This window comes from Amblyomma maculatum, chromosome 7, assembly GCF_055883805.1.
Source record: "Amblyomma maculatum isolate TAMU_Amacu chromosome 7, ASM5588380v1, whole genome shotgun sequence".
NCBI lineage: Eukaryota > Metazoa > Arthropoda > Arachnida > Ixodida > Ixodidae > Amblyomma > Amblyomma maculatum.
In genome coordinates, this window is record NC_139350.1 from 107,751,159 (window position 1) to 107,770,482 (window position 19,324).

Sequence of the window (19,324 nt, forward strand, 5' to 3'; positions counted from 1 at the left end):
CTGCCGAAATGTCGCGGAAGCGTAAAGCCCTTTCTTTTAAGGAAAAGCTTGAAGTGCTGAAGAGGGTCGACGAAAAGAAGAGTGTCGACTTAAGGCCGTTTCACATGGTGCGACGCGCACGAAAAATTTTGGTCCAGTCGCAGTGTCGTTGCGGCGCAAATCGCAACAGCCCTTTCACATGCTTGCGGCACCAGCGATCTCTGTCGATGCGGCACGAGCGGCGGCACCATCATATTTTACGAACAATAAAGGTAGAACACGCGTAAGATTAAATGTAGTATTTAATTTATGTTTTTTTATCAAAATATAAAACACTTTATGCAAAATAGACATTTTTAACTTTTTCAATTTGTACGCAACTACGTACAACAGTCACATCAGGTTGAATTTCATAGGCTGGCGGCTGTCTCGTTCGCAACGATCGCTGCGACGGGAGCGGCGTGCGACCAACATGTTGGAAGTCTGCCGCAGCCGCTCTGCGACGGAAGTGGCGTGCCTTCTGTCGCTGTGCGGCTGAAATCGCACTCTGCTGCGGCGAGAATCGCATCATGTGAAACGGCCTTTAGCAACAGAGCTAGAGTTGGCACCGTCAACACTCTGCACCATTGTTGGGTAGCGAGATGTCATCTTGAAGAATGTGCAGCACTTCGGTGCGAACGTGAAGCAGGCTAAAACAGCGACCCATGTCAAGCTGGAAGAGGTTCTGCTGACTTGGTTCCGCGAAGTGACAGCGGCCGGCGTCAACGTGGACAGCAAGGTGCTACGTGAAAAAGCCGACACCGTCGCGCTTTCGCTTGGAACTGAAAATTTCCAAGCGCCTGGGGGAGGGCTGCACCGGTTTAAGGAGCGGCACGGACTTGTCTGCTGGGTCGTCTCAGGTGAAGGCAAGAAAGTGGATCAGTCAGCTGTAGATGAGTGGCTGAACACGCTGCCGGCGCTGATTTCGGAGTATGCGCCACGTGACATATTTAATGCCGACGAGGCGGGCCTCTTTTTCAACCTTCAACTAGAAAGAAGTTTGTGCGTAAAAGGCCAGGCATGCCAGAGCGGCCAGAAAAGCAAGGAGAGAGTAACAGTACTCTTTTGCTGCAACTCGGATGGATCAGAGAAACTCCAGCTTACCGTTCGGTAAGTTGAAGAAACCGAGGTGTTTCCGATCGGCGGAGCGTATGCCTGTCTTTTACAAAGGCAACCGAAAGACGTGGATGACTGGAGATTTTTTTCGCGAGTTCTTGACAAGCCTTGATCGGAAAATGGCGTCAAGAAACCGGAAAAGTTTGCTTTTCGTGGACCAGTGCTCTGCCCACCCAAAGGAAATGACATTCAATAACGTGAAAGTCGGGTTCCTGCCGGCGAACACTACCAGCCATCTTCAGCCACTGGACGCTGGGATAATTAGAAATGTGAAACATCATTTCAAAGGACTTCTAGTGAGGCGTCTGCTGGCAAAAATTGACCGTAAAGAAGCAAACTTGCGGATCAGTCTCTTAGATGCTTTGCACTTTCTAGCCATGTCGTGGGATAGTGTAACTTCAGACACAATCTCGAACTGTTTTAGAAGGTGTGGATTTGCCATCGGACTTGCTGCGGCTTCGGCAGGAGATTGTCAAGAGCCAGACGAAGACCTCACGATTGATGGCTGGGACAATCTGGAAATTGAAGCTTCGGTTCGGGACTTCGTTACCGCGGACGACAATGTTGCGACCTGTGGGCTGAGGTCTATTGAAGACTTGGTCAATGAAGCGAATGATTGCGAAAGTGAGCCTGACAGCGATGGTGACGCTGATGACGAGTGTGATCAGCCACCGTCAAAGGCAGATACTCTTCACGCTTTGGACGTTCTGCGCCGCACCGTAAGTGCCAGCAGCGTGAGCGACGAAACCGCGGCACGGTTTTATGCCTTTCAGGCGGAGCTTGTCCGCGACATCAACAGCAAAAAAGTGCAGACAAGCATTACGGACTTTTTCGGCCGCAAGTAGTTCGCCATAATAAACTTTGGTTCATTTTCAATTCATTCCCATGTGGATGTTGACTTGTTTTGAATCATACGAATTCGGGATGATACAAATATTTTGCATGCTCCCTTGCAATTCGTATCATCGAGATTCTACTGTAGCCTTACAGCAACTATCCCGCTGGTGCCCTTTATTTTTTTATGCTCTTTGGAATCTTCAAAATGCGACGGTAATGCTTCATAAAGGGTCTCATTTCTTTAGTAGGCATTGCCAGAGTGTTGTCCCTTCACTGTAAAGCATGTTGTGCGATGTCAGTGCACTTGGCAATTGTGGCATCTTGAAGGTACCTTCATGCATTTTTTTTTTTTTTTTTTTTGTGAACTCCATAAAAGCTCAGAACATTCCATATAATTCTATCTGATGGGCACTTTTGCATAGCCATGTAATGCTTTTATCATCAACTTCAAAATTATTAGCGCAGCTTTGATGCAAAATGATTTCCTTTAGTTTTCGCCTAACTGTACAAGTAATGAAATTGACATTATCCTACCTACTGTGTAACCGTACAACTAGGGCTATATGGTTTAAAGTTGGCACTTCAGAAACTTTTCCTGAAGCGGCAGCTCCAAAACCTGTATTCCATTCCCTGATATCAAGAAAGACCAAGAACATGCATAAAAGTATATCCCGGAGCAAAAGTGCTCTATAGGTCAGTAAAAAAAGAAAAAAAACCCCTTGCATGATGTGATACATAAGTCCACAATGAGTTCCTATACATATCAAGGGTCTGTTGTCTCCACACTGCAGGCTCTCCTGTGACTGCAGGGATCTTAGTACTGTAAGCCTATCGAAAATGCACTGTATTTTTCATTCTCTGTAGCGTTGGTGTGGATCCACAGCCCTATTCTGGCACTTTGCAGGTGATTGCTGGCGAAGTGTCTCGCCAGCCTGCTTTAGCCTCTGTACACTCGTGCATAATTGGGACTCTTTTGCAGTTCTCAGTTCGATTGCGTTTGCTGCATGCTTCAGAGATTTCATGCTTAGGAGCGTCGACGCTGAATGCGGCACTTCGAATATCATCTATTTACATAATCTCTGGCAAACTATTACTGAACACCACTGGACCGACTGCTACAACCTGGCTAACTAGTAGGCCACTGGCGCAGGTGCAGTTACAGATACAAACTGGAGCAACTCTGTAAGCAAGCAATACACCGGATGCACCATGGCAACGGTGAAGTCGGCAACTCGAGAAACTCATTTCCCTCTTCACAACTCAGGCTGAGGAATACATTCATGACAGAATTGGGCCTTCTACACTTAGATGTAAGGTACACATAGCACTGCTTGGATATGGTCTGTACTATGCTACCTGCAGGAAAGCAGACATCCAAAACACTCCACCTCACATCTAGACCTTTCTAGGCACTGCGGGGATTCACAATCCCCTTCCTCCATTATAACGCCCGCACGTAATTAACATGCGTGATTACGCGCGCTGGTAGAGGGGTTGGTGGAGGAGAGGGCACGCTGCCCGGGCCCTGTGGCGACGCTGCCGTGGACTTCCCTCTTTCCTGCCAGCATAACCGAGAGATCTCCTCTCCCGTTCCGCGTCGAGGAGTGTGACAGTAGCAACTTGCTCGGGGCTTCCGACGGTTGAGGGTGTACGTGCACGGATCAGCATTTTTCGTCACCTTCTGCTCCCGGTTCAGCGCGCACTTACCGCCGCGGGCCGTGAGCACGAAGCCGCGCTGGTGTGGTGAGCAGACTACCTCTCACTCCTTGTGCATGCTTCCCCCTTAGGTGGTTTGATTTCACCCCCATATGCGGCGTTCGCTCGCTACACAGTGATTGTTCTTGAGTGTATTTTCCTTGCCGTTACTCGAGCACAATAAACTGTTCGAGTGCATAGCTCATGTTTGTCCCCTCTGGCCCGAACCCGCTGCAGTGGTGACTTCTCGCACTGCAGGTGGGGTCACAGCTCTGTCTGCTAGGGCTGGCACGTCGGGGTTAGAAAACGACTGTAGTGTCTAGCCCCCCCCCCCTCCCGTGGTGCATTCTTACTGAGAAATGACCCCCATAGCTCAGACACATGGCCAGCTTCTGCAACACTTGACTGATCTGTACATTGGCAGCACCTACATCCTCTACTACATGGGCTCGCCCATGGTTAGATCACTCTGTTACCACATAAGGAGTCTGCGCACCTGCCAGAGCATGCACACATAATATTGCCTCTAATGCGCAGACCATATTTCCAACAGGATTTTCTAGAATCTAAGAACTCTGGGGCACGGGTGCCTTGCTGGTGATGTACAAACATTGCACCCGTACCAGACCAGGCAAAAAAGCCTCTCCTTCCTCAGAAAAGGCAGTACAAGCCGGTAGCTCAGAATATTTGAAGGAACGCTACTGCTTAGCCACCTCCAAATATGGCTACTCATCAGGTGTCTTCCTACTGCTCCAGGATGAGGGCTTCATTTAATGTGCCGCTTTCTGCCCTTGACAGAGGCGGTGTGTTATCCACTTGCATGCACTGGTCACCATCTGGCGCCACAAAGGCGATCTGCGCATGCGCACTGAAGTAGCACATCGCATTCTGCTATAATTCCACTGTGCTTTTTGTGTTACTGCGTACATATCTGGCCTTAGTTTGGTTTCTTAGAGGTGCCAAATGTTCTTTATGCCATTGAAGGCCTGGAATACTGAAACCAGAAGGGATATGTGGCCTGCCTCCTCTTTGCGGGATTATCAACAGGTGTCCCTGCACGCCTTGTTATACTAAAGCCCCTCCATAATTTGAAAGTAGCGACACTCTCCTCCACTCCAGCGTTTTCCTCCTCGAATATCTTCGCCCGCCGGCTGCGCGCACTGCACACGGCACGCTTTTTTGGGCAGCGCTCTCTCGCCGTCTGGGCAGTTGGCTGGCACATGCGCGCGCTCTTAAGTTCGCGCTTTTTCCACACTCTGTGATTGAATAAAATCACGAGTAAGACATGCGACACGCTTGACTACTACGAGCCACATAAGTTAGCGTTTCGTACGCGCAATGAAAGTGCCAATTAAGAGCGCTTGCGGCACGAACAAAACCACTTGCTGCATACATCTCGCATTCCTTTTGACTTTTCCATACCGTCTGTCTCAACACTGCATAGTATATGAAGCTTAATATTTACAATGTATTTGAACATTTCAGAATATTTTCAGCATACCAATTGTTAGTTAAATTTAGATTCACCTCGAACTAATTTTCGTGGAAGTACAGTTTATGAAGTTGTTCACGAGTGGAGTTTTAGTAGTGGGATGTTTGCTGGGAACAAGTTGGGACATTTGCTTTGATGGCCGCCCTAAAATTTTTCATTAAGGTTCAGTCTGAGTTTGCCACCGCACACTGCACATGCAACGGCTTAATCGTTTTTGTAGTTGAGAAATTTCGCGGCGGCTTGAAAACGAATATGAACTTTTTTCTATTAAGCATGAAACGCCTGTAGGTCCCGCTGTCGGCGACCTTGAGGTGATGTCGAGCCGAAATCGAGAGCCAAAGGTCCGCGCACCGATTTCCCGTCATCCAACGAAAGTGTCCGCACCCCAAAGCCCTCTCGACCACCGAAATTTGGATTCGACTTCACTGAATTCACCATACCCAAATTAAAGGTTAGACATCGATTTTAGCCACATTCGGATGAGGTCAAATTCAGAGGGTTCCTGGGGCTGCATTTTGCGGGAGGTCCCGAAATTTGGACGTAACTACTGAATTCGCCATATTCAAGTTAGGTTAGACACCAATTTTCGCCAGATTTGGACAAGGTCAAATTTTAAGGGTTTAAAGGTCAAATTTTAAGGGTTTAAAGATAAATTTTTGATGTGCGGATACATAGTTTTGCGGACACGTTCTGTGAACGACTTCTCTACACGCTTTCCTGCGACATAAGCCTATTAATGCTTAATAATCTCCCTCATTGCACGCGCTATCGTTGAAAAGCGAGACCTAGGTTCAGAAATTAAAGCGGGTGTGAAGAGGAAGTACACGAGGATATTATATGCGAATGTATGCGCATTGTATGCATCAGCCGTCGCTATTATAGCACGTTAAGCTGAACCATGAAGTGAAAACAATAACACGCATAAAGACGCAAAATGATCAGTGAATTAAGTGAGATTGCCAGATTAGTGATGCGCTTGCATGCAGTTTCAGTATACACAGTCGCTTGTACCTCGCAGAGATGGGCAGTCTGCGTCGGCGTAAAGTTCTTGCGGCCTAGTTGTGCAGCCACTTTTTTCTTCTAACGGTGTCTTTCTTGCCGCTCGGAATCGCGAAAGGAAAAAGTCTTTTTCACGCCATTTTGTGCACTGAAATGCGCAGCAACTGGGCATAGTGCTGCACTAAAGGAGCGTGAATAACGCGAAGTGTAAGCGCGCAATGTCAGGGAGCTCGGTCGTAGCAGCGGCGGCTGCCCAAAAAATGTCGCCGACGAAAAATGAAAACACAAAAAGAGCGAACTTAACGCGCGCTTTTCTCGAAGACCGCCCGCGGAGCCAATCACCGTCCGATGGGAGAGGTGAGAGAGGAGGATCGGCGAGTGTGCGCGGCGCGGCGGCATAGTTCACAGAAAGTCGCTACTTTCAAATTATCAAGGGACTTTATGTTATACTTCCGCTGTACTAGGTAATGTGGTAGTGTAGCCTTCATCTAATAATAAGATCCGCAAGATTTCTGGGGGTACTGTATTAGGCTTTGGAGTGAGCCAATGCATTTTGGCTCTTTTACTGAATAGCTACAGAAAGTTGTCTCCGAGTATAGCCGGCCTTTGTGCATGAAACTGTGCATCTGATTCACATCTACATTTGCACCTCTCTCACTTTCCCATACCGTGGATCCCCTCATGTCTGTCTTTCACCTCTCCTATCATGCAGTTTGCAGGGTAGGTCTCGCTGGCCAGCTCAGCACTGTAAATGATGTTCGTCATGCCACATATGCAGGCAATATAGTATTCTGGACGACATGTTCACTTGCTCATTGGGCAAAGGCTAGGGTGCTCGACTACTGCACTGGACAGGCAACCCAGGTTCGATCCCAGCCAGCAGGGGCTGTGTCTCAATGGAAGTGAAAAGCAAAGTGCCCGTTACTGTGTGATGTCAGTTCTCATTGAAGAAAGCCTGGCTGAAACCATTTGAAGCTCTCCACTGCAGCTTGAGTCACTGGTTAAGCTTTCAGAGTACGATGGACCTCCTTTACCGTAAACACAACTGAATTTTGGGCATTATGGCTTCTTCCAGCACTGTAATCATTGCATCAGTGGCCCCCTGTTTAGATAGCCTCGTAGTGACTGACTGTAAATGTGAAATTAAACTTTCATAGATGGGGTAGCTGTGTTCAGGAGTAATGTGAATGCATACTCAGCATAAATGGGGAACAATGTGCAGTGAAACCTCGTTATAATGAATAAAATAGTTCGCTGTATTCATAATTTGTAATATAAAATTCCGTAGAAAATACATGCAAGAGCAGCAAAATTCAATCGGAGAAGACACAGCAACTGAGAGGGTGCTTACTTGGATAACGTCCATTTATTTAGGCGCAAAGAACTGCGTTATTGCGGCCTGCTTTTTTGCGTTGATTGCATTGCGTATCGCGCCCTGTTCAACAGTTTGCAAACATTCAACAAGGGCAAACCCACTGCCCTCAATAGCACTGCAGAGGCGGCGCAGTAAATCCAATGCCCAATGCAGCAAGTGCTTCTTGTGAAGTAGGAATGACCTCATCGTCTGCAGGGTCAGCCCGAGCTTCGTCTGAATGTTCAGAGACTTCTGTAGCGATTTCTACGTCCGTCAGTACAGCCGTGGTCGGTGCGATGTCGTCGCCGCCTGCAAAGTCTTCTACAGTCATTGTTGCGGGCATATCACCAACATGACGGGAAAAATCGTTCTAGGCCTCATTGAGCTCGCGGAGCTCTGCTTCTGCTTCATCGGCATTGTCAACATCGTCACTTGCTTCACGGGCCTCTGTTGGAACAAAACCTGCGTGCCAAAAGCAGTTAGCAGTCGTTTCACCTTTCACGTCCCATGCCGCTTTAAGCATCTGGATTCCTCCCAGCAAGTCAATCATACGAAACTTCACGAAAAGAGTCTCCTCTTGTAAATTGCCTTGAAGGCCCTGATTTAAAGGCCGCATCTTGGCTGTAGTGTTAGGCGGAAGAAAGCGATGTTATTGTGTGCGGTACAGTTATCAACGAGGATGCACCCTTTGCGACCCTCGCGCACAAGCTCGCGAAAAGTTCACGCGTCATCGAACATTTCTTGAAAGAATACATAAACTGGCTTGTACCATGATCCAGGTTCGCTGCACATTTTAAGAGGAAGCCAAGTTTCAAAACACTGGACTTTGTATTCCATTGAATGTTTTTTGCCTTATTCTGCATATTTTCTTGACGTGTATATCGAACAAGCTGTAGAGTACTCCATCACAGCGAGTTGTCTTAGGGGCTGAATTTTTCTGGTGACTGGCTGCAGTTTCTTAAAGGTCCGCTGAAAGGGGTCACAAAGAAGGGTAAACAACGCCATAACACTGTTATTGAACCACCCATCATTCTCCCGCAAAAATTTTCGATCTAGCTTCTGCAACACCAGAGATATCGGCGATTAAAAATGACCCTTCCAATTTTCCCTCTCAACTCGTACGCCGAAGGGAGCCATAAAAAAACAAAGAATACAAGCAAGTTCAAAGCTCCGCCCAGACATACGTCACTTCGACGAACTTCCGGTTGCCGCGCACTCGCTCGCTGGCGTACTCGCGCCAACCCGTCCTCACTCGCACACGCTAGGGTTCCTGTATATGCTGCGGGAGCATATACAGGAACACTAGCACACGCCTGAGGAGTTCGCCAGTTCGCGCAGCGACGGTTAGTGTAACCACGAACCTGTGGTTATCCTATGTTACACGGCGGACCAAACCATGGTTGCACCACTAACCGCGGTTACCGCAAACCGAGCTTGACGACCTCGGTTTGCGTCGTTAACCGAGGTTATGACGGCGTCTGTTGACGGAAGCTACTCGTCGGTGCCCGAGTGCGCGAAACGTACGAGTGGGTCTGCTTCACAAAGTTATTGTATCACGTTTAAAGATCGATGTATAGATTATGGTGCCGCCAGATGTCTTCGATTACGGCCGACAGCGCAGCGACTGCGTACTGAAGCCTTGTCTTGCCTACAGTATCGTTTGAACGGCTTGTTGCTGAGCAGAACGTCAAAAAATATGCGGCCTTAGCTATGAAAGTACACGAGTTTGCAACGCTTGCAGCACGGGATGCCGCGAGCAGGCTGAGGTACGTTACACAATTACCGCGGGGGTGGAACGTGCCAGCGCGGCGAACGCCGGCGCCGTGCGTGACCGTCCCTAGTCGTCGCTAGGCCTATTGTTTCACTTCGAAGCCGCGGCTGTCGACGCTTTGGAACATGATCAACGCTGTTGTAAATCGTCTACTTATGAAACTGCCTTATAGTGATTCCTATCCTGCCATAGTAAAATAATAATAGGATTAACTCTGCCGACGCATTTATCGCAGAGCTAGTACGAGCAGACCGGATCAGCCGAAATGCACCAGCGGCAGCTGGCTTGAGCAGAAACTAGCTTGTATCACGGCTATCGCTCTTACCAGCAATTTGCTGCTGGTCAGCGATCCTCACGAGGGCTTCATACTTGATATTCGGCTCAGTATTCCAGATGCCGACAAATTTTAGCACGCTTTATTTCGGACATCGGTGCTAACGATCCGGTGCGGGAGGAGGGGCCACAGCGGCGGTGTTTACGGCGGTCGAGGAGGTGCTGCCATCGTGCGGTGCTTGACCGTGCTGTTGACACGTCGTCGGACGACACGACACTCCGATACTCCTGAAACCACGTTATATAAATAAGATATTTGTAAATGCAACTTCGTTCTGCCGATCCCTGCGTCGCTTCGGTTGTTGCACTTAATGGGCAATGGCCACCTAACCGATAAGGGCGGCGAGCTGTGTAACAGCCCGCACAGAGTTCGAGCAGCGCACGAGCAGACGACTTTCGCAGCTACCGGAAGTGTGTCCGTGACGTCATGGTTGCAGTGACCGCAGCGAATGGCAGCTTCTAGCAAGTCTTGCCAGTCAACCGACCCGTGACGTCACTGAGCTAGGAAATAGTTCCATGCGACACCGCCAAGCGACATTCTCTCTGCCCGCGAATTTAAAAAAATGCTGTTTTTATAAATTAACAATAAATCGCTGGCTTTGTTCCAAGGAGTTATACTTTGTGTTAATGCTCAGAAGGATGTGTTCTACACACTGAACACGTTTATCAGTGGTTTCTTAGGGGCCGTTTCCGTGGACCTTTAAGGAGGTCATTCTGTTGTTTTGTGGGAGTCTCAATGATGTGAAAGTGCCTAGAGCAATGAAATGGCAATGAGGCACTTCTTATTTCCCAGTGAGGCCCCTCACTGGCCCAGTGGGTAGGCAGAGGTGCAACACTAACTGGTGGTGGCCGGCTGGCCTTTTGTGTGCACCGTTGGGTGCTGGTGGCCAGCTGGCCCACAGGCCCTTGCTGTATTTCAAGCATGAAATGCTATTCAGGCAAACATTGTCTGGCCTCTCCTTGTGAATAGCAAACAGCATAGATTTCTTTCGCATAATATTTTCTCGGGGAAATTTTAAGCAGTATGAACAGAACATGATTTTCCGGTGCCGAGACCATGTACACCCAATTTTTCGGACATGCTTGATTATTCGAACTTATTTCCGGCCCCAGGACATACCTTATAAAGTCAATGTATTAGCGGCTCAAAATTTCGGACACTCTAGGGAGGGCTATTCGATTTTTCTGAGTATATCTGCACCAAACTCCCACCTTTCCGTGCCAAAAGCCGCCATTGGCTGTTCCAAAAGCTGCTCCAAAGTGACAGCCAGTTGCATCACTGCATATTGCCATGACTATAGCATTAATATTTTTCCTTTGCTTCCAAATGCTTGGCAGCAGCAGTTTTGATGTCAGGTGTTTGTAGTAGCTGGATGAGTCCAGAGACGTTCCAGCTCCTCTGTGTCACCAGAAGCCTTGCATAGCTGCACACAGTGGTACGAAGGTTGTCTGCACTATGGTGTGTCAAGCAGCAAGGAACAACGGGCACGCCCAGGTGAGCAGCTGAACATGGGCATATAAAACTGCTTAAGATACCGAGTGTGTCATCCACATCAGAGAAGCAGCCATTGATAGTAGTCTCTGAAGCTGGCAAAAGTAGCCATAGAGGCTATGCTTGCTGCCAGGTTGGAAGAATGGGAGTGAGCTAAAAGAGTGGCCTATTTAGCAACAAAGGTTCCTAGTGCACATGCTACCCTTCCATGTGAAGGGATGTGCTGCACCTTTTCTTCAGTGCATTGTTTTTTACTCTTTCAAGCACACGTTCAAGCACAAGCAAGCACTCCATGCACACGCGCTTGCTTGGCGCGCTCATGAGCTGTCCGGTGGCGCACCTTTTGAAGGCTGACCGTGCACTTTTGTTAATGATTGATGGATGAGCGGAAAGCAACGGATGTGTATAAAATTTCGATTCTCGCAACTAACTTCATCCAACTATTATATATATTCTACGTGATGCTGGCGGTAACACACGACGTTCCACGTCCACAGCTGTGGTTGAACACTTTCAAGGTTCGTATACAGGCAACATAATACCCAAGAAAATAGCGGGTGGGACAGCGGCCGATGTAGCTCAGTTGGAAGAGCACGGGATGCGATATTCGGAGGTCGTGGATTCGGTTCCCACCATCGGCACATTGTTTTTCCTTCTACTTTGTGTTTAATTACCTTGCCCCTAAACAGATTACATTGCTAATTTATGTGATTACTGAAGTAAAAATTAAAAGACAAAGTACAATCCCCAATGCTTTCCTTGGTCTCGCCGACTGTTGGCTTCTTTCCTTTATATATTACAACGAGCACCCTCATTTCCCCTTCATTTATCTGTTTGTAGTGTAAGGGGGTCTCAGTTCTGGCAGTCTTGAAGCCATAGGTAGCGTAAGAGGGTTCTAGCGCAGCTTTCGCCCTCGCTCTTGATCAGGTTCTACGTGACGGTGGTAACACAGAACATTCCACGTCCACCCCTATGGTTGATGGTGGCACTGGTGAACACTCTCAAGGTTCGTATACAGGCAACATTAATACCCAAGAAAGTAGCAGGTGGGACATCGGCCGATGTAGCTCAGTTGGAAGAGCACCGGACGTGATATTCGGAGATCGTGGGTTCGGTTCCCACCATCGGCACATTGTTTTTCCTTCTACTTTGTGTTTATCTTTCCCCTAAACAGAATTCATTACTAATTTATGTGATTACCGTAGTAAAAATTAAAAAAAAAAAAGTACAATCCCCAATGCTTTCCTTGGCCTTGCCGACTGTTGGCTTCTTTCCTTTATATATATATATATATATAACAATATATATCAGTGGCGTGACACTCCCTTAGAACCGATGGGGCCGAAAAATCTCTGATGGCATTAGTGGCTCGAGTTGTTTTGGTGGTAAACACTGATAACCAGAATGCTTTCATACCCACCCTAGAGTAGAACGAGACATTTAATGCATTGAATTACTATATTGTGATTACCAGCAATGAAAGTATTATCAGCAGTGTGTACGACCATTTAACAAAGTCATATCTTACTGGCAACTGAAACGCACTGATTCTTGCCTCAAAATTTCGGAGTACTCCACTTGGTGTCTCACATAGCCCGAGTTAGGGATTAAGCCCCATATGCCAAACTAAACCTCAAAATAACTATCCGAAACGCTTGAGAGGTCCTGGAATTTCAAGAAGCGCAAGTCGCTTAAAATAGGAAAAATTGCTGGCACCAAAATTTTATCACATGAAAATGGTAGAGAATGTACAGTTTTGAGAAAAATTACTAGTAATGAAAGAGAGACCCGTTTACAACGGAGGCTAAATTTGCCTGAAACAAAAATTGCTGCTAGAATACTTCTTACCCATAAGAAGCTATCATTTGTACAGTTCTATTCATTGCACCTTGTAAAGAGCCTTCCTGGACCTGGCATGGTGTGTCAAACCCAGATGCAGACCTGGTCATGTTACATCAGAGGCAGTGGTAGTGCATGTTAAGGATCCTTGGACCCGCATGTACACGAACCGAATTGAAGCGTTCGGAACACGAGCCGCCTTAAACAAGTCTGGCCTTACTAAAGACACCATTTGAGTCTGGACTTAGCTTGTACTTTACCATGCAAGCCGACCCTGGTTTGTCAAATTCGTAATTCGGAGCCGGCCCTCGTAACTTTAGTAGAACCCCACGTGTACACGAACGGAATCGAAGGGTTCGGAACACGAGCCGCCTTAAACAAGCCTGGTCTTACTAAAGACACCATTTGAATCTGGACTTAGCTCAGACTTTACCGTGGAAGCCGACCCTGGTTTGTCAATTTCCTAATTCGGAGCCGGCCCTCGTAGCTTTAGTCGAACCCCGCATGTACACGAACTGAATCGAAGCGTTCGGAACACGAGCCACCTTAAACAAGTCTGGCCTTACTAACAAGGTTGGCTTGCACGGTAAAGTGCGAGCTAAGTCCAGACTCAAATGGAGTCTTTAGTAAGACCGGACTTGGTGATTAATTGTTCTCGTCTCGGTGTGTCGAAGTGATAGCCAGGTGATGTCCGTGTCAGCGTTGTTCACATCAGATTAGGCACAAATGTGTCTAAGGAAACGGCATACCGATGCTTTCACAGTCTTTCCGTATGCTGTCATATTCTAGTGGACAAAGATGTGGTGGTTTAGCTAGCATATCAAGCCTCTCTTTCTGCTACACTCAAGAAGTCATTTGCACAGCCATTAAAGCTGGTGTTGAGGGAGTTTCATTCAACTGTTAAAAACAAATGGCCCATACCACGACTCATTTTCCCGCCGATGTTAGCACTTCGGATTCGTCATGGCGCCTTGGAATGCCCTACTGCATGCTGTCACATGAAGTGCTCGAAGATGTGATAAGTTAATTAGCTTATGCAGCCTGTGCTTGTAACACTCGTGAAAAAAGTTTTTGAGCAGCACTCATTAAAGTTGTCCTCAAGGTGCTTCACCGAACTGTGAATTGTAGCAGTTGTCCCATACCACAATTACAATTGTTCGCACTCGAAAAGGCACCGCAGTAGAACAATAAGAGAGGTGACGACTCATCTTTGGTGTAGAACGTAAGCAAAACCTGGTGCCCATTTCGTCAATTGCACACGTTTCCACCATGTGGGAGGATCCCGGAAACCACACTTTGGCTACATCGTTGTTTTGGAGTGCCCTACTGCATGCTGTCATGTAAAGCACACAGTGATGTGACTGGTAAGGTCGCACATTCAGCCTGTTTGTCTGCAACACTCGTGGAGGAGGCTTTTGCGCAGCCATTAAAGTTTAGTTCGAGGTGTTTCACCAATCTGCAAGTAGTTTTTCATACTAACCACATACTCCACAAGCGCCTAAACTGATTACTCATCACACAGTCACACCCGTATCCACCATCAGCTAATGTGCACACATCATCAAGGTGCAAGCGAATTTTGTTTTTGAGAAATATAGTTGAAGGAGGCATATTGGCACACAGCACATTTCCAGCGGCCCATTGGTAGTGCTGGTTAGTTTTCCTGACGAGGTGACATGGAGCGCTGCCGTGGTGATGGAGAACGGTGCGCACGGAAGGTGGCTGGAGGAGTAACACTTCGATCCGATACTGGGGAATGGTTGCGAAGATTCTCGTTCGGGATGTGGTAATACCCGTGCGGAGCATTTGATTGCTGGAAAACGGGGCTGTATTGCCGAGTGTTGGGTACTGTTGGAGGCGCCGGGTGGTTATAGCGTGGCGGCAGCCTACTGTGGCAGTACCTGGCGATGTGACCTTAGACTCCGCAGCGGTAGCATATCGGTGGGGAAGGTAGAAAAGGCTGTTGTGGATAAGAGCCAGGAACAGCTGGGCGAGTCGTAGTTCTGGCTGAATGCTCATACTGCTCAGGAATCCTGGTAGATCGAATTGAAAATCTAGGTGCACTTGAGAAGTCCTACCTTGGGGCTTCGAGCATCGCTGCAGTCGGGTTGGCACAGTGCATAGGCGGGTAGTCAATAGAAGCTGCAACTTCAGGAGCTTGGTAGAAGGGCTGCGCTACAATTGCTTGTAAAAGTGAAGCCGGCTGCCTCCTCTGGACAGAGACTTCAGCAGATGTCTAACTTTGACGAATGGGTGCCTGCAACTTGTGTACTTTTTCCATTGGACCCTTTACTCACTGCTGACTATGGGTCCAAGCAGTGTCTGCCTATTTTCCTGTGACGCACCAAAGAACAAATAAAAAAAATTTATGCTGGGGAAGTGCTTCCCACACGATTTGCCGGATAGCCGAAAAAAAAAAAAAAAGCGCGTCTGAGCTGGTGCGAGAAGGAGCCCCTCTCGTTTCGCTCGCCCAGCGCTAGACTCGGGCGGAACCTATCGGAAGCTATCCACCATGGTTGCTTGTCCAACCCAACCCGCAGCCGCACTTTTTGGCAGTGTCGTTACTATGGCAACGGCGCTGCGAAGCACAGCTATGAGGACCGTCTTCTTCGTCTGCTCCATTGGTCTGCTCAAAGTTAGCCTAGCCCACCAAATGCTGCTTCAAACCATCTTTGCCATCTAAGTGTAGTGCCCACATATCGTTCACGGTGCAATACTGATAATGTTTTCCAACCCAATTGCGGGGGTGTCGACGAGGTGGACCTTTGGTGTTCCGCCGGCGTCCATCACTGCTGCTGTCACTTGAGTGCTACTTGTGTGGAAGTTCGAGAACGAGTGCGAAAGGCAAAGACGGGAGAATGGCGTACACGAGCTAAGGCGAAGCCTACCCTGTTCGACACTCCATCTGTGGGTTGGTGGCAGAAACGATCAACCACATGGTTTTGGCTTGTCCAGCGATTTTGCCGAGATCCGAACGCTGTCAGCTGCCTTGGGATTTGAGGAGCCTGTGGGGGTGACTTTTGTGCTTGTGACCGTAGAGCTTGGACAGCGTATCGGCGGACTTTTTTTCTTTGTTTTTTTTCTTCTAATTTTTGGCTTCGCCGCGCCAGAAGGCAGCGGCGACCCGCTACGAAGAAGGGCAAAGCCACCATCATCACAGCAAGCAGACGCTCCATTGCACTTGTTGACAACACCGCGTTTATCTGAGTTTACAGTCCCCATCTTTAAGGTGGGTTCAGACAAAAGGACCGGAGCGCGGACGATCCGCACCGTCAGTACGGATCTGGTGGCACGTAACCATGCGCGCGGACCGTCCGCGCTCTGGTCCTTCCGTCTGAATCCACCTTTACAAGGACTCCACGAACACGCGGAATCATTTATTAGTTTTGTGCATAGTAACTTGAAGAACATTCTAATGTAAAATCTAAAGTGCGCGCCCAACCAATTAGCGAAGCAGCACCCTAGAGAAGGAAACGCCATATCCGTTAACGAACTTCGCCGTCGTGTGCCGCTCACATCGGTGCCAAGACGCTGATTATTGAAGTGGATTTAAATATATGATTGGGTTTTGGGGGGCATCGGGAAGGTGTAAAGATCTATAACGGCCGGCTGGAATTACTGGTCTGGCGAACGTCACGGCGCCCCTTTAAAGCACTATTCATGCGCATTTTTTTTTTAAGAAACAGGAAGACGAAAGCGCACGTTTGAAAGTGATCAAACTGCGAGGGTAATCCCAAAAGTAAGGTCTTCAAAGGGCTGCGGCCGTTGGTAAGCTATTTGCGTGGCTGCCCGCCATACTGTTGTTTATTGTTCCCAGTCTTCCAAACAAGCCATGACTCAGTGCTGTCAGTCTTGGAACAACAGCCATTTGAAACGGGGCTCCTGTTTGTCGCTGCCGCGAGATGAGAGTTTCGCGCAGTTATTCGATTTTTGAACGCAAATTCATCGCCAATTGACGGAAGTGTACGGAGAGTCGTGCATGGATGTTAAAAACGACCGCAAGTGGTGTAGGGTGTTCGCAGCTTATCCAGACACGAATCACGTGTGTGGCGGCATTCCTCGCAAGCCAGTCTGCCGGCAAAGATGGCAGCTGTGTTTTCGGATTGAAGTGGATCCCATGGCTCCTGACACGACAGTAAACGCAGACAGATATCGTCCCTTTAGAAGCACAGGCGGGATATTCAAAGTCGCAGAAAAGGAATGGTGAGCAAGACTCGACAACGCTTTCCTGCAACAATTTGGATGGGACGTTATCAACCACCCACCCTACAGTCCGGACATGGCATCGACTACCACTTGTTTCCAAAGCTAAAAGAACATCAAGCGGGAAGTCACCGGTGACGACGAAGTAAAAGATGCGGTGAAACGCTTCCTCAACGGCATGGCGGCGATTATGTGGAAAAGTAAAAGAATGGTCAGCTTTTTAAGTTATTTGTAAATTGCTTAAAATAAAAATATCTTTCGATTTATTAAAGAACTGAAGACCTTAATTTTGGGATGACCCTCGTAGCTCTCCGACCGACCGCGCTCCGTTGCGTATTGCTGTTCCCCGAAAACTGCAGCAACGGAAATGCCGGGTGCGTCACTGAAGAATAAAACACAACCTTGCGTTTTGTTCGAACATGAAGTGCAGTACAGAAATTGAAATGCATCTAACAAATAGTTTTATGGATTGAAATACATCGGTGGCGTCCGTAGCGCCATCTTTGCTACGTTTAATAATAACCTCTGTCACACGAGCAGATTTAATGTCATTCCATGCATCGAATGTCATTCGGTTTCTTTTGTGCTACACGGTAAAATATGTCATTCGCAAATGGTGACAATTACGGTCAGCTATAAAAAAAAAAAATACTGCACCCAAGGAACATAGTGCGCATAAAAGGCGTTTGAAATCACTGTAACATTTTAAAGCTGATCGAAACATTTCTGTACGACAATTCAAGCGAAAAACATCATTACTTTTGGCGGTGCTGTAGCGCTTTAGCCATAAAAATCCAAGCCAAGTATCGAGTCACTCCCAAATTTGATGAATGTAAACAATATGGCTGAACACAGCGGAGCGCGAAAACACAGTGCGGACACGCGTGGAGACACGTAGAGCATGTAATTGACGTCCAGGCTGTGCGGCCACCAAGAAACGAAGAGCCCAAAATGATCGTGAGTCGCTGCCATGACTGGACCACTGCTGTGACCGAGAGTAATGCCGTTCCGCAAGAGCCTGCGGTGCGAACAATTTTACACCTAAATTAACAGTTTTGAAAACAAAACTCTAGAAATATAATTGTGCGCAGAATATGTTGCTGCGTTACTTGTTCCTGCTGCGTATCTGGTGTCAAGAGTACACATTCGGTTCGCGATCGAATGCGTTCCCCAAACTCATTCGAACCTAATGACATTAAATTTGTAGCAGGGGAGTAATGACAGATGAAATTTGCTCGTGTGACAGGGGTATAAGTTGAAAAATCGGCGCGGCGTAAATCCGTAAAAAAGAGTTTAAAAGGAGTATAGACACGCTGTAATCGATCCACAGTGGTACAAAATAGGAGTCCCAGAACAGCTAAATTATCGGTGCATTTATCAGGGCCAGTTTCGATCTCTCCGTGCACGAGCGCGCGATGACGTCAAAGTTACGAGGTTGGTGATCGCGTGAACAGAAAATGATGACGCATTCGAGTCGCGTTTTTCGTCTGCTTGTGGTCGCACGTGCAAGAAAATATCGTCGTCGAGCAGCGCTTCAGCGTAGCATAATTAGTACTGCGACGTTGTTTCGCCCAATAGCGTGGATGTTACTAATTTTGCCGGGCACTTTAATCCCAACCCACTCGTCCGCGACTCAAGCGATGAAGCAGGAATCACCAGTAGCACGAAATCTTGGTGGGTTGACTCGCAGCGGCGCAGAAGGCTATAGTAAAGGCGTGACCGCCGCGATCGGCTCCCAAGTCCGCTATCGGTAATCTAGCTATCGCGGATCGCTGTTCATTCGGTCATATAACTATTAGTACAAAGGACTATCAGTTATAATTAAATTGCGAGGATTGTTCGGCCAATACTGAGGTCCTGGTAGAAGTAATTACAGTGATACAAGCGAACGTTTTTTTTTTTTCGACAGCTGCTGCCCGGTGCGACGCACCTGATGTCAGCTAGCTCCGCTGCTGAAGGCGTCGTGCAAAGCAAGAAAATATTTTACGAGATGGACTTGCCAGTAAAGCGGCGCTGAAGTCCGACTTTTATTACAGCGTTAGCCCGTTCCGATGCGCCGTTCGCTGGCGCTTCGACGTGAAACCGGCTAGGGCTAGCGACGTCTAGGGTAGGCCGGTAGACGGGCGCAGTTCGTTCCCGGCGCGCCATAGAGGGGCACCGTTGCAAAAAGCTCTG

The 19,324-nt window shown here is 47.9% G+C and overlaps 1 protein-coding gene and 1 non-coding gene across 18 annotated transcripts in view; both read left to right on the top strand.

Annotated features, from left to right (window-relative positions):
• The window catches only part of LOC146184297 (homeotic protein female sterile-like), a 134,074-nt gene that overhangs the window by 39,573 nt on the left and 75,177 nt on the right, over positions 1-19,324 (top strand). The window lies entirely within an intron of this gene.
• TRNAS-UGA (transfer RNA serine (anticodon UGA)) lies at positions 12,165-12,237 on the top strand. The gene has a single exon. It is a non-coding gene; the product is annotated as a tRNA-Ser (tRNA).